Here is a 13,604-nt window from a genome sequence, read left to right on the forward strand (position 1 = left end):
AGTTAGCCTGTAACGAGATGGGGAACCATCGTGATAAAAGAAACTTGCACATGTCTCGCTTCAGACAACAGCGACGACAGAACATCTTCGTCTAATAACGACAGGTAACAGGCTGCTGTTAGTGTACCCTGAAGAATGAAGAAAGGCGTAAAAATACGAGAACCCCACATCACACCAAACAATTGCCTTCGATGCCCCAAATACTTTCGATGGATCCATCCAGTTAGGATTAATATCTGACCAGTAGGATTCTCTTTGTTTACCTCTCTGTTCACACAGAAATATGCCTCTCTTGTAAGTATTACGTCACAGGTGAAACGACGGTTTCCGTCCGGCTTGTGTGTCACCCGTTCTGCAAATGGAATCCGACGATCTGGATCGTCCTCGGCGATAAGTAACATTTTGACATTGAAAAAAAAAAAGGTTCAAATGGCTCTGAGCACTATGGGACTTAACATCTATGGTCATTAGTCCCCTAGAACGTAAAACTACTTAAACCTAACTAACCTAAGGACAACACACAACACCCAGCCATCACGAGGCAGAGAAAATCCCTGACCCCGCCGGGAATCGAACCTGGGAACCCGGACGCGGGAAGCCAGAACGCTACCGCACGACCTCACATTGTAAGTTTCTATTTATGTGTGGCGAAAACTCTCATTATGATGTACGGCTGTCCCCAGTTTCCTGTGAAATGTGGCGAGTGCCACAGAACGGTGCCAGAACAGCAGCTGGAGTTGCTTCATCTGTAGCCATTTTCAATCTTCCAGTTTTCGGTTTCGCTGCGACAGAAACAATGACACGAAATTTCGCGAGAAGTCTCACCAGCTCATTGTGGGTAACAGCGGTTGGTGTTCTGTCTGTGTGACACGGCTTGAAAACCTCTGCTATAACACGGGTGCTCCCGTCTCCTGGTATCAGATCGTTCAGCTTGTCTTAACATCAGCTTTCACGTCATTTGTAAGAAAGAAACATTAGTAATAACTTGAGAATGATGTAACGCTGTGCTGAAATGAAAAGCACCATTGTTTTTCCCGCATAATTCTCTGTCTGTTTGATATGTCACATGACCCCCTATCCATTAGAAAATTACGAGTACTGAAAAAAACAATGTTGAGTTGTAATTTACCTTTAAACTTAAAATAACATTTGCTATAATCACTAAAATTATAGTTCATACTGTTTTACCACTGTTTTTATGAATAAATACTAAGCAACAGTTGTTTACAGAAAAAAGCTCACAATTTTTTCAGAAAAATAGTACTTCATGGCACACTATTTCAGTCAAACCATTCACCATGGTTGATACTGTCACTGCAGTCACTGCACAGGTATGCTGCGACATGTTCCAGGCACACAAATTTTCCGCACAGCTTCCAACAAAATCTTGTTGGTCTGTTTTTCTTCCTATCACAGAAGTTGCACCTTCCTCGAATAGTTGCTTATAGCGCTCTTGGAGTATTTGGTTGGTTTATCATTGATAAATAATCATACAACAATTCTTTGGCAATAACTTTCAGACAGTCGTTCCTGGGAACCGTTGAGTTTGCATGGTTCTTGTAAATTACGTATCCATTGACTCTAGCAATATTCAGAAGAGAGGAAAAAATTATAAATGGTCATCTTGTGGTAATTCTCGTCACAGAATACGTACATTTAATTTTATCAACCTTATCCGCATCGGATTTAGTATCATTATAAAATGTTATAATTTCTGGCTTGGAATTTTACGAATCAGTGTCAATACTGTCATCATCATGTAAAGTAGATAGCGTCAGAAGAACCTTGTCTTTCTTAGGCTTATATGAAACAAGTGTCAGATTTTTCCTAAATGCAAAAACCTATATCACAAGTAGGACAACTACATTTTCTAAGTAAAGGAATAAGTATACAACTTTTAGAAACGTTATTATTTATATTTTTCAATATTACCAGAAAAAAACTTCCTTACTTGCAACACACTTTAGAAGAACTGACGACAGAAGACACAAGAATGCACGCACGCGGGCTGACAATCCACACCTCATCAGTTTGCTGCTTCGGACAATAATGACTGTCTACAACTGTTGCCAGTGATTCGTTAAGGATGGTGGGGGAAGGTGGAGAAAGCCTGTAACGCAAGTCTTGATTTATTAATTCATTGTTGACCGGAAGATAAAATCGCCTGCTCACAGAGCACGGTGCGTGTAATTCAGGGTTAAATGTCTGTTTATCCACCTGATTTTGTTTCTGAAGGATGGTCCCACACTGTATGTTAGATGCTTTCAGTACTCCTCCCAGCGCGTCAGTTCTAAGTACAAGGCTCTGTCCAACATGGCGCCTAACACACAGAACCGTACCATGGTGATACTGCACCCCTTACGGACCTGCTTGAGCTGCTTCCCTCCCATTCCCCTCAACCTCCTCCTAGAAAAATATTTCGTACGCAGGTTTAATTTATAAATTGAATTAAATCAAAACGACGGATTACTGAATAACATTACTTGCTATGCACTCGTAGTTGCGAAATATCTCACACAACGAATTAAATGTGTCAGTCTACTAAAGAACTGAAAAATGTATAAATTTTCTAAAGAAACGGAAAACCTGTGTCTTACTGATTACGGCAGCTACTGTACATTGATTTTAGTAAGATATATAATAAAGACAGTTTTTTTCTGTTCATATATTATTAATAGTGCATAAATTATTAATTGTAGTTAAAAGAAAAACGTCTGTGATTAATTTTTGAGAACTCATTCCTTTCCACAAATGGTGTTTCCATTATAATTTTGCTTTCCATTTCCTTGCTTTGAGTGAAACAAATCCAGTGATAATGTCACTGAAGTCAAATTTAGCAGCTGTGTATTCTGTTGACAAAATGCCTAAATCTGACAGTCTCGACCTTAAGCAGTATTTTATCTTCTTTAATTTGTTGAAACTGCGTTGACAAGATCACTGGAACGGTCATAAATTTTCTGAAAGCTATTTCGATGGTTCAATAAGCAGCTCGTTACCCATACTTTGGGAAAAAAGGCTTCAAAGTATCCTAATGGAAAGCTGTGTCAGCAGTGATGAATACTGCCGCTTTCCTCCTTGGAGGGTGGGGAGGGGTATTGATCTAGTCGGGGGAGGAGGGGAGGGAATGTTGCAGGCTTCGGATTTTAGTGATACAATACTGAAAAAATAGCAACGATACTTATGTTTAAAAATTGCCCTTAATCACTGATATGTAATTAAATTTTATGCAAGCACAAAGTAGAGATACCCTAAATTAATTATCTTAGAGAACAAAATTATGAGAATAAATAAAATAATATTATTATTGCATGCAGTAACTTAATTTACAGCAAACTAATGCCTCGTGCCTTTTTTAAAGCATGTCTGTTGATGACATCATCAATGAAAGTTTCTGTGGATTGCTCATCTCCTTGTGTTGACACCTTCGCTCAAATGAAGTGTATTCAGACCCATCCTACTTCTTACGTTTGTCAACATCCTGTTCATTGTGCTGAATGATCTTTCTACACTGAAAGTGGAAACGCGAATGCACAGCACAAATTCAGCGAGTGTCCTTAGTGCTTCATAACCGATGACGGCCCTTAAGACAAAGGAAGCAGCAGCAAAAGACAAACCTCCTGAGATTTTTATATCTACATCTACATGATGTTCATCAAACAACCTTCAAGCTATTTCTCTACCATTCCCTCCGCGCGAGCTCTGACTTCTCTTCTTTTATTATAATCATCATTATTACCCATGTAGGTGGGCGCCAACAAAATATTTTCACAATCGGAGGAGAAAATTGGTGATTGAAATATCACTAAATCGTCGTGCTGCAAAGAAAAACGCTTTTGTTTTAATGATTGCCACCACTATTCACGTACCGTGCCCGTGGCACGCTCTCCCCTCTTTCACGACAGCAGAAAGTGAGATGCAATTCTTTGAACTTTTTCGATGTCCTCCATCAGTCGTATCTACTATGCATCCCAGACCGCGTAATAATACTCTGGTAGAGAACGGACAAGTGTAGTGTAGGCAGCCTCTTTTAGTAGACCTGCTGCATCTTCTAAGTATTCTGCTAGTGAAATGCAGTCTGTGGTTTCCCTTCCCCATATCATTATGTATGTGACCGTTCCATTTAAATGATTTCTAATTGTAATCCCTAAGTATTTAGTTGAATTTACAGCCTTTAGATTTGTGTGATTCGTCGTGTAACCGAAATTTAAAGGATTTCTTTTAGTACACATGTGGATGACTTTACACTATTCATTATTTGGAGTCAATTGCCATTTTCGCATCATACAGATATCTTATCTAAATCGTTTTGCAATTCGTTTTGGTCATCTGATGACTTTACTAGACGGTAAATGACAGCGTCGTCAGCAAAGAGCCTAATAGGGCTGCCCAGAGGGCATATAAGAGTTCCTTGGGGAATGCCAGATAATACTTTAGTTTTTTCCGATGACTTTTCATCAGTTACTACGTCCGACCTGATAGGTGAGTGGTCATCATGATGGATTGCCGTCCTACGGGACAGAGTTCGATCCCCGGTTGGGTCGTGGACTTTCTCCGCTCAGGGACTAGGTGTTGTGTTGTCTTCATCATCATTTTATCCTCATCCGGCCCGCAGGTCGCCCAATGTGGCGTCCTGTAAAGGACCTCGCGTCCGATGACACCGAACGTTCATTTCCATTTTCCATCAGTTACTACGAAATGTGAGCTTTCTGACCGGAACTCACGAATACAGTCGTACAAGTGAGATGATACTCCATAGGGACGCAATTTGCGCGATTTTAAATTTGGCATGCTATAACAGCTTCACCACTTTTAAGTCTTAACTTAATGCATTATTCTTTGCAAATGTTATCACTAAGTTATTGAATTATTCCAAAGCTTTAAAATAATGCATTTAATTCCTGTCTTTGACACTGAACGGCTCCCAAGTTTTTTTATAGATATTTATAGTTGTTGCATAAGCTTATAACGTATGTTACATCGAGATAACAGTATACCTGTTATGTCTATATTGCACTGTGTACAGAGCAATGGCTCCTTCAAATCATAGTGCAAACTATTTTGCTAACCCCTCCCTACATTTTACAGTTGTTGAGACATTTTTTATTCTTAGTAAGTAGTGAGTTCATCTGTTTACTTGATGTGCGTCATACAGTAGTTTATACCTGCTCCTATCTTAATTCTGCTATTGGTTACCAGATATTTTTCCTCAAAGAAAGTGATGTGTTAACATGTATTTGCTGAACATTAGAGGCATGTATATGATTGTAATCTCTACATGTCCAATAATGTATGATGTAGTAAATATTGAATAAATATTGTAACAAACTGTTCTTCCTTTAGGAGTATGACATTGATTTTTACACATTTTATATTTTAGTGTTATGCGTACCTCATATGGCCTCATAAGGCTTCTTGTTTTGAGACTTCTTTTATCCTCTTTTTATAGCTATTTCCCACTTTATTTCTCTTCACATTGAACCGCTCCCATGAATTTTTAATGTATTTTATGTTATGATACTGTCATACGTTGTAAGTCATGAAGTACTTGATGTTCTCAATACTGGTAGATATATTTTATAATATAAGTGACATTTAGCTCCCACCCTTTCACGCATGGTATATTGGTTGTTACTAAAAATAAAAAAATCTGTCATTTATCTTTGTGTTCAAATACTCAGGTCTGGCTTCTGTGTGTCTAGAAATAACTTCCAGACGAAGATGACTTTCGATGTAAGGTAGTCATTATACCTGACAGGACAGCAATTGATGGCATTTCTGTTTCAACTGTTTGTGGAGTTCTGTATGTAGCTCATATATATTTTGCTAATATGATGATTAAAATAATGTAGTTTGTCTGGTGATATGCCATGTAGTGTATACTATATTTTGTGTACGTCTGTATACCCTTAATGTGTCTTTTGGTCGCTGACTGTTTTTATACATGACATCAGTTAAGTTTGGCAAGCCAATAATGTACGTAACGTGCCTATGATATGTGATGTCGAGAGTCTTAAAGTCTTTGTAAGAATATGTATCTTTGACAATAAATTACCAGCTGCTGTCAGTTACCATATTGTTGAACGTAGAGAAAAGTTCAGAATACGTTCTCAAAAGGTGTCACTGTAGTGTGAGCCCTTTCGTAACATGACGGAATATGGCTACTTTTTACTTGTAATTAAGAGTGATTTGAAAATGAAATGAAATACAGATGTTACAAATGTGAGTAAGAAATATATACAGTAATGTTGTACCTTAATGGCCTGCCGGAGTGGCCGAGCGGTTCTAGGCGCTACAGTCTGGAATCGCTCGACCGCTACGGTCGCAGGTTCGAATCCTGCCTCGGGCATGGATGTGTGTGACGTCCTTAGGTTAGTTAGGTTTAAGTAGTTCTAAGTTCTAGGGGACTGATGGCCTCAAAGGTTAATTAAGTCCCATAGTGCTCAGAGCCATTTGAACCATTTTTTTTTTGTACCTTAATGTGAGCTGTGTGAGGTGTTACTTACACATGGCGATGTATGCAGACAATGTAGTACTTTTCCATCATGGTTTTACAGGTGCTAGACAATGACACTTAGTCGAAATTATTTAATCGCACGATTAAATAACTATCACATTACAGCCTAGTAAGGACCATATTTACGTTTATTAAGCATCTGGTGGCTTTGGATCCCTACAAATACAAAATTTTAGTTCTATCAGTTTCACAGCCTTGTCATTGGTCTGTTAATCAAATTCACTAATCATGCTTTTCCAAATTTCCTCTTGTTTTCATAGTTTGTTTCTTGTACTGACTGAATATCACACGGTTAATTTCTCTTGAATCCACTTGTAGCTTTTTTTAATTTTATTCAGTGTTTCATTTTCCGCACTATGTTCATCGGAATAGCAAAGGAAGTCGATGTGTGTTAAGTGTTCCAGTGTTTCAGAAACAAGTGCGGGGAGCTGCGAAGTTCTGAGCGATTATTTTTGCAGACCTTTAGTAAAGTTTGAGGCGGCATTTAATGTGTCCTCCAAAATTGCTAAACCTACAACGAAATTGTAACACATAATTTCTAAAAAGGTTCCTGCAGCCAAACTTACTAAATCCATTCCGTCCTTGTGTAAATGTTCACTTGCCATCATAATGGAAATATAGCATAGAAATATAGTATGAACTGTGAGACAGGTACTCACCCAGAGGAGCCAATAGTTTCGGGTATTTTTAAAAGAGGATGTTCTAAAGCAAGAAGCAAGATGAATTTTATGCAATACATTTCCTCGTTTAGAAGAATCCATCAAAAAATTCATAAATATACTTAACAGTATGTAATGTGTATTTTATTATAGGGTGTTTATTTGTACGTTGATGAGAGCAGTTGAAAAAACATGTGCTATATTTTGCAATAAGCCCCATCCCGATAGCGGCCAAAGTAGAACTAACTGTATCTAAACTCCCATTTTTTCTGGTACTGAATCTCGTGTTCTACCCTTTGTTTAAGATGACGACTTAAGGATGGATCAGAAGTAGTATTACATATTTCGCCCGAAGACTGAAGAAGAGTAACAGAAGATTCAAGAAGCCAATCATCACGCTCACTAGCATGTCTTTTAAGAGACTCATACTCATCTATGACTTCTGCATTACGCTGAATTCTGTTGGGAACGTAAGAATTTTTTTTGTCGCCATATTCGGCATTAACGCTTCTTTTTATACGAACAATTGACGAAGACCGCACGCACCTTGCATGATCACATCACTCTTCCATAGTAAGCTGTTGACTGACTAACACTTAAAATACTACAGCAACTGAAGCTGATTGTCATAGTGTGTAACATACGGCCGCCTTCGTATTTAGATAGATCCTTTTTGCTCGTATCAATTTCATTTCGACTTGGTAAGAGACATGTTGGATCGTGGCATTTACTCTGCAAACATTTATACACCATGTTTTGTCACTTTGATTTTTACTATTAAAATCATGAGTAGGCCAAGTTAGAAAATAAACCAGTGAGGTTCGAAACTAGTCCCCTAATATAAATACAGTAGCTGCTGATAGAATCATTAATAAATGCCTTAAGGAATTTGAAAAAGTTGCTTGTTCTGTGTCAAAAAAATGTCGAAACCGAAGAATGAAGGGAGCATGCAGAGCTATCACAACTTGTCTATTGTTGATTGCAGATTTCGTAAAAAGTTGCTGCCGGCACAGTTGAAATTTGTCATAACAATACAAGCATTAGTCCAGACGATAATTTAAATTCACCCATTATTTGACTTTCAATTTTATATAGAAATATACATGAATTCTCTACCGAGGGGAGTTTTTAACTGAATCTCCGTGGCGCTCCTCCGCCCCCCAACCCTCCTCCCAAGGCCACCGCCGGAATTCATCACTGTGTTGCTCATTAGGTTTTTTTTACTAGAATTTGAAAGATCTGTTTCATGAACTAGATCAGCAGTGTCGATATTCCTGCTATATTTGGCATCAAAATCCGATGCATATTTTGCAAAATAAGATTCAAAGCTATCATTTAAGAGGTTGCTGACAAAAATTAAAAGTACAATGAGATGTGTGTTATATGTGGATGTTTCCCCATTTCGCTTATTATTCTATTAAGTACTTTCAGGGAGTCTAGCTTAAACAGTTTCACTCTATTCCTCAGTTGCTAGAAATCGGAAAAAATCGGACGTCTTCGGGTAAAAGCGTATTCGTCTCAGTTAGTGATGGGAACGACCGAGTGAAAATAATGAGTCAGTCGGTTTTTGGAAAACAATCGTCTCATTCGGTTATAGTTTTGCATATCGGCTGAACTTTTCATTCAGTCTTTTGAACGAAACCAGTCTCTGGGAGCAACCGAATGAAAACAGTCTGTTCAGCCCTCTGTGGCTTTACTTGTCAGGTGGACTATTCATTCATTCTTTTGAGTTAATCAGTTTGTGTGAGCAACCGAATGAAATCAGTGGGCGCAGTCCGGTGCATTCAGTTCTGAACGGAAACATTCGATCGTTTCCCCATTGTTAAATCATTGTTATTGTCTGCACTCTGTTATCGCCTGACGCCACTGTTATTGCCGTTCCGATATTTGCCTTTCATTCAGTGCCAATAAGTAGCGTTTAATACAATTTCCCATTCGTGTTTATGGCTTCAAATGGCTCTGACCACTATGGGACTTAACTTCTGAGGTCATCAGTCTCGTGTTTATAAATAGGCGTTTTGTAATAGTGAACTTCGTTTCTGAATCAAAATGTCGAAACTCTCAGTGGCGTGGAAATGGAAGAAATCATGTGAGTGGGTAAAAAGTTATTCTCAGGACAAATTCGGTGCGATATACAGAATTCGCCAGGACCATGTATTAACTGAAGAAATTCAGATACAGTAATGAATTATGACAATAAATCTAAATAAAATTAATTGTTCATTTATTTAAACACTGTTTCATAATGTAGCTCCAGATATTAATGTTTTAAAACCAACAAAAAACCATATGTAATGCCAGAAGTAGGGAAGGAGGTTAGAAGTGGAAAGTGCATCGCAGCTGTTACCGTTACTAAAGTTAGAAGAAGACGGTGCATCACGGAGCTGCGTGGACCTGCAAGTTATCTGCAAGCTACTGCGTGCACATACCAGTGTTTCCCCCTCCCCTTCGGGCTACTGCAGTAGGCGATACCCGTTACCATCCTCACTGCCACAGCTGCTGATGCTGCTGCTGCTGCTGCCTACATTACATCGCAGTGCGTTACATCACTTTTTTCTGGTACACTGCGCTGGCATTGCTCGTCGAGGTCAAGCAGTTAAGTCAAGAATATATAAAGTAGCTTCTAATAGGCTATAAAAATGGAATGTAATGACAAAGATGATGTGAAAGTTAAGACGGAACCAGTCTCTGACGACGAATCCTCAGAATTCAACACTGAAATTAACTAGGATGGTTCTGTCAATGCAATAAATCCAAAATCTGAAGGTGATCTGTCCAAAGTAGAATGGGAGGTAAATTTCAATGTTACTGCGAAGGTAGAACCAGTTGCTAATGATGAGGTAATCGAAGTTGAAGTCAAACAAGGAGAAGTATAATTAATAGATTTAGCAGACAATGAAACTAAGTTCAATATTTTTGAAGTTCAGCAACTCAGGGAATGCTAGAAACTCCTTTGAAAACGATGAAAATGGCAAGTGGCAAGATAGAGGCACCAAACTGGATGCAATTAAAATTTTTTAAACTTGAGTCGCATCATAAAGAACTGAATAGTAAGATAGAATCTAGTAGCAGAAACTTGAAGGTTAGTAGTAAAGAACCAAAGGATGAAATGACCTCAAAACTGAATAGATTAAATTATAACGTTTATTCTAACCACCATCATCTGCAAAACAAAGTAGGCCAACAGCTAAATAAATTGCTTAGCATTTTCAGAACTCACGGCGGAGGTTCGACTCCTCCGTCGGGCATGGGTTTGTGTGTTTGTCCTTAGGATAATTTAGGTTAAGTAGTGTGTAAGCTTAGGGACTGATGACCTTAGCAGTTAAGTCCCCTAACATTTCACACACATTTCCAAAAGGATATTAAGAAAGTGAAATCTTAGCGTGTGAAATTATGTGAGGATGTTGATAAAAAATTTTCTGACAGAGTGCAGGCAATAGAACTCCAAGTAGAAGAAATAAATACTAGTATTACTAACATAGAAAATAGAGTAACCTCTGGTAGCTCTTGCAGTACTAAAGTACATCATGATGCTTCAGTTGACGCCGGTTTCATCGGATGTCATCAATTTTTAGGTTTTGATCCAGACAAACAAATTCACCCATTAGAGTTCTGGAATGATTTTGAGGGTGTTTGGCCAAATGCATGGTTAGAACGTGAGAAAAGTTCATTCATAAGAAGTCATTTGCCAAGAAATGCTTTGTGGTGGTCAGCTGGCGTAATGGTTAGATGCAAATCTCTTTCTGAATTTAAAACTGCATTTCTTAATGAGTACAGGTCACACAACAAACAAAACGATATTTTGAGAGAGTTTTGCAGTGGTAAAAAGTTTACTCCTGGTCGTAAATAAGTTAAAGTGTTTTCTAGAAGGTGGACTTCACGGCTGTCTCATCTGACAGAAAGGGTGAAACCAGAAATGATTATCCTGGGAGTAGAAGGTAAGCTGCCTTGGTATTGGCAGAAATAAAGCACTTTCACATATAAACATTACGTATCCACCATTCACTGAATATCTGGAGGAGTAGAAAGGGTAGCTGTTGTTGAGGAGGAGGTGCAGAATAACAATAGGTCCTCTAACTGTCATACAAACAACCGAAATAATGACAGTGGAAACGTGAATTTTAGAACTATGGAGATTCATATTACATGAACTAATTATCGTCGTCAGGGCTGTGGTAGAGGAAGGCGCGGTAGATAGCCACTGCGCTTTCGCAGTAATTATTATGACGAAGGCAGAAATGAAACTAATGTGTCACTGGGACAAGGCGGAGAGCCGAATGCAACCCGTTCAGGCGGAATCAGAAACACAGCCAGTAGCAAAAATACAGACCACTGTCAGTCAGCACACGAAAACTTATAACAGGGAAGATGAAATAGAAACAAGCAGTACCAGTAATGTGCTAAACAACTCTCATTACCTAGCTGACAGCATTTTGGACACATTAGAAAAATGGGCCAGGAAGGAGAAAGAAAACGTTAGAGATAATAGGGAAGAACAAATTAACGGGTTTGCTTCAGATAAGGACGAAGATGAAATAAAGGCTTACATCTTCGACAATAATGGAAATCTGAAGACTTAAGTTTCGGTAGAGGAAGCATAGTCAGTTTTGCAAGTTTTTGGAGATGAGGAGTTGTTGGACGAACGAGGTAGCAACAACAGTGAGGTAAGGGAACGTATTATTTCTAATGACTTGCCAAAATCTGTAAAAGCAGACCACAGTATTATAGATAGCAATGTTGGGCAGGGACGCAGTTTCTCAGGAATAGAGAGTAGTCTCGCTGATGTGCAACAAATGAAAGTAGAGGAAGTCATCAAGGGCTTCAATTTAAAATTGATAGACAGGTTTGAAAAGGCAGCTGCAGATGTAGAAGTTGATGACTACGTTAATCTCAGTGTACATGTACTTGCACCTGAAAAAAAATACTTTAACTCGAAACAGACTGGAAAGGATTATTTAGAAGACTTTTATGAGGAACGTTTTCAGACTAGCATGTCTTACCCTATTATAAGAAACTAACATCTCAGGAGTAAAAGTACGTTGTCTTCTTGACAGTGGAGACGAAGAAAGTGTTTTGTCCCAAGCTTTCTTTGATTCTGTTCCTATTAAGAACGAGCTAACTGTCATGAAAGTAAATGATTTAAGAATAATAGGTGCTACTGGAAAAGTTTGTAGACAAGTTTTGTATGAAGCTTTGATACCTATTGGTACAGATAGCAACATAGTAATATATCATCCTCTTTTAATCATGCTCGGTTTACGTGTTGAAATCTTAATTGGTACAAATCTTTTAACGAGATATCAGGGGAAGATTGGCTTTAATCGGAGCCACTTAGTGTTAACTTTACCTGATTTTCGAGTAATTACAGAGCCTTTTTGGAAGCTATGTGGGCAGCAATAATGAAGCATGGGAGCTGCCAATTACAGTAGTGAGGAATAAGGGATACTTTCAGGAAGATACTGAATTTGGGAATAATGTGCAAGATGCTGATAAGGAAAAGAACTATATCCTGGAAGACATAGGGGCTAAGGTGCAGTCAACAATTCAAATTTGTGATAAACAGAGGGTAGAAAGGTGTTAGGTATGGTAAAGGTATTAACCACTCATCGCAATGTATTCTAAAAAACGCTTGGTGAAATTAAAGGTTATGAATTCTGTTTGAATTTAAAGCCTGCGCAGGTATTTTTCAAGAAACATTATCACATACATGTTGCGACAAAATAAGCTGTTAAGAAAGAAATTCAAAGTATGTTGGCATGGGGTGTCTTTGAGCAAACAATTAGTGAATATCATAACCCTCTTGTTATTGTGCCTAAGCGTGACAGAAGGGTTAGATTAGTACTTGACGCACGCTGGCTAAATGAAATTGTAATATGAGACAGCAACAGTCTTCAAAATATGGACGAACTGATGCAAAAGTTTCGAGGAATTACGTATCTTCCATCATTAGACATAACATGTGAATACTGAAATTTGCCCCTGGGAAAAGAATCATGTAAAGATACAGCTTTTTTGTATGAAGGCGTGTGCTACCAAAATAAAGTAGTCCCATTTGGATTAAATATTTCTGTGTGTACCTTTGTAAGAGTGATACCTCATGTATTGGGGCAGGAATTGTTACATCAGGTGACGATATACTGTTGGCAGCTCCCACATGGGAAAAACATATCAGTCTACGAGACAGGGTACTAGAAGCTATAGGAAAAGGAGGTGTCAAATGAAAGTTAGAGAAGACTGAGTGTCTTCTTGGGCCATGAAATTAGCGGGGAAAGTATATTAGATGATCCTTCCAAATTATCAGACACTGAAAAGTTTGAAACACCCACAAATAAAAAGCAGCTCAGGTGAATGTGCAGTGCATTTTAGGATTCTACCGCCGTTTTGTTAAAGTCACTTGTTTAATGCACGTTGTCTACTACACTTTCTGAAGA

Source organism: Schistocerca gregaria, chromosome X, assembly GCF_023897955.1.
Source record: "Schistocerca gregaria isolate iqSchGreg1 chromosome X, iqSchGreg1.2, whole genome shotgun sequence".
Lineage (NCBI taxonomy): Eukaryota > Metazoa > Arthropoda > Insecta > Orthoptera > Acrididae > Schistocerca > Schistocerca gregaria.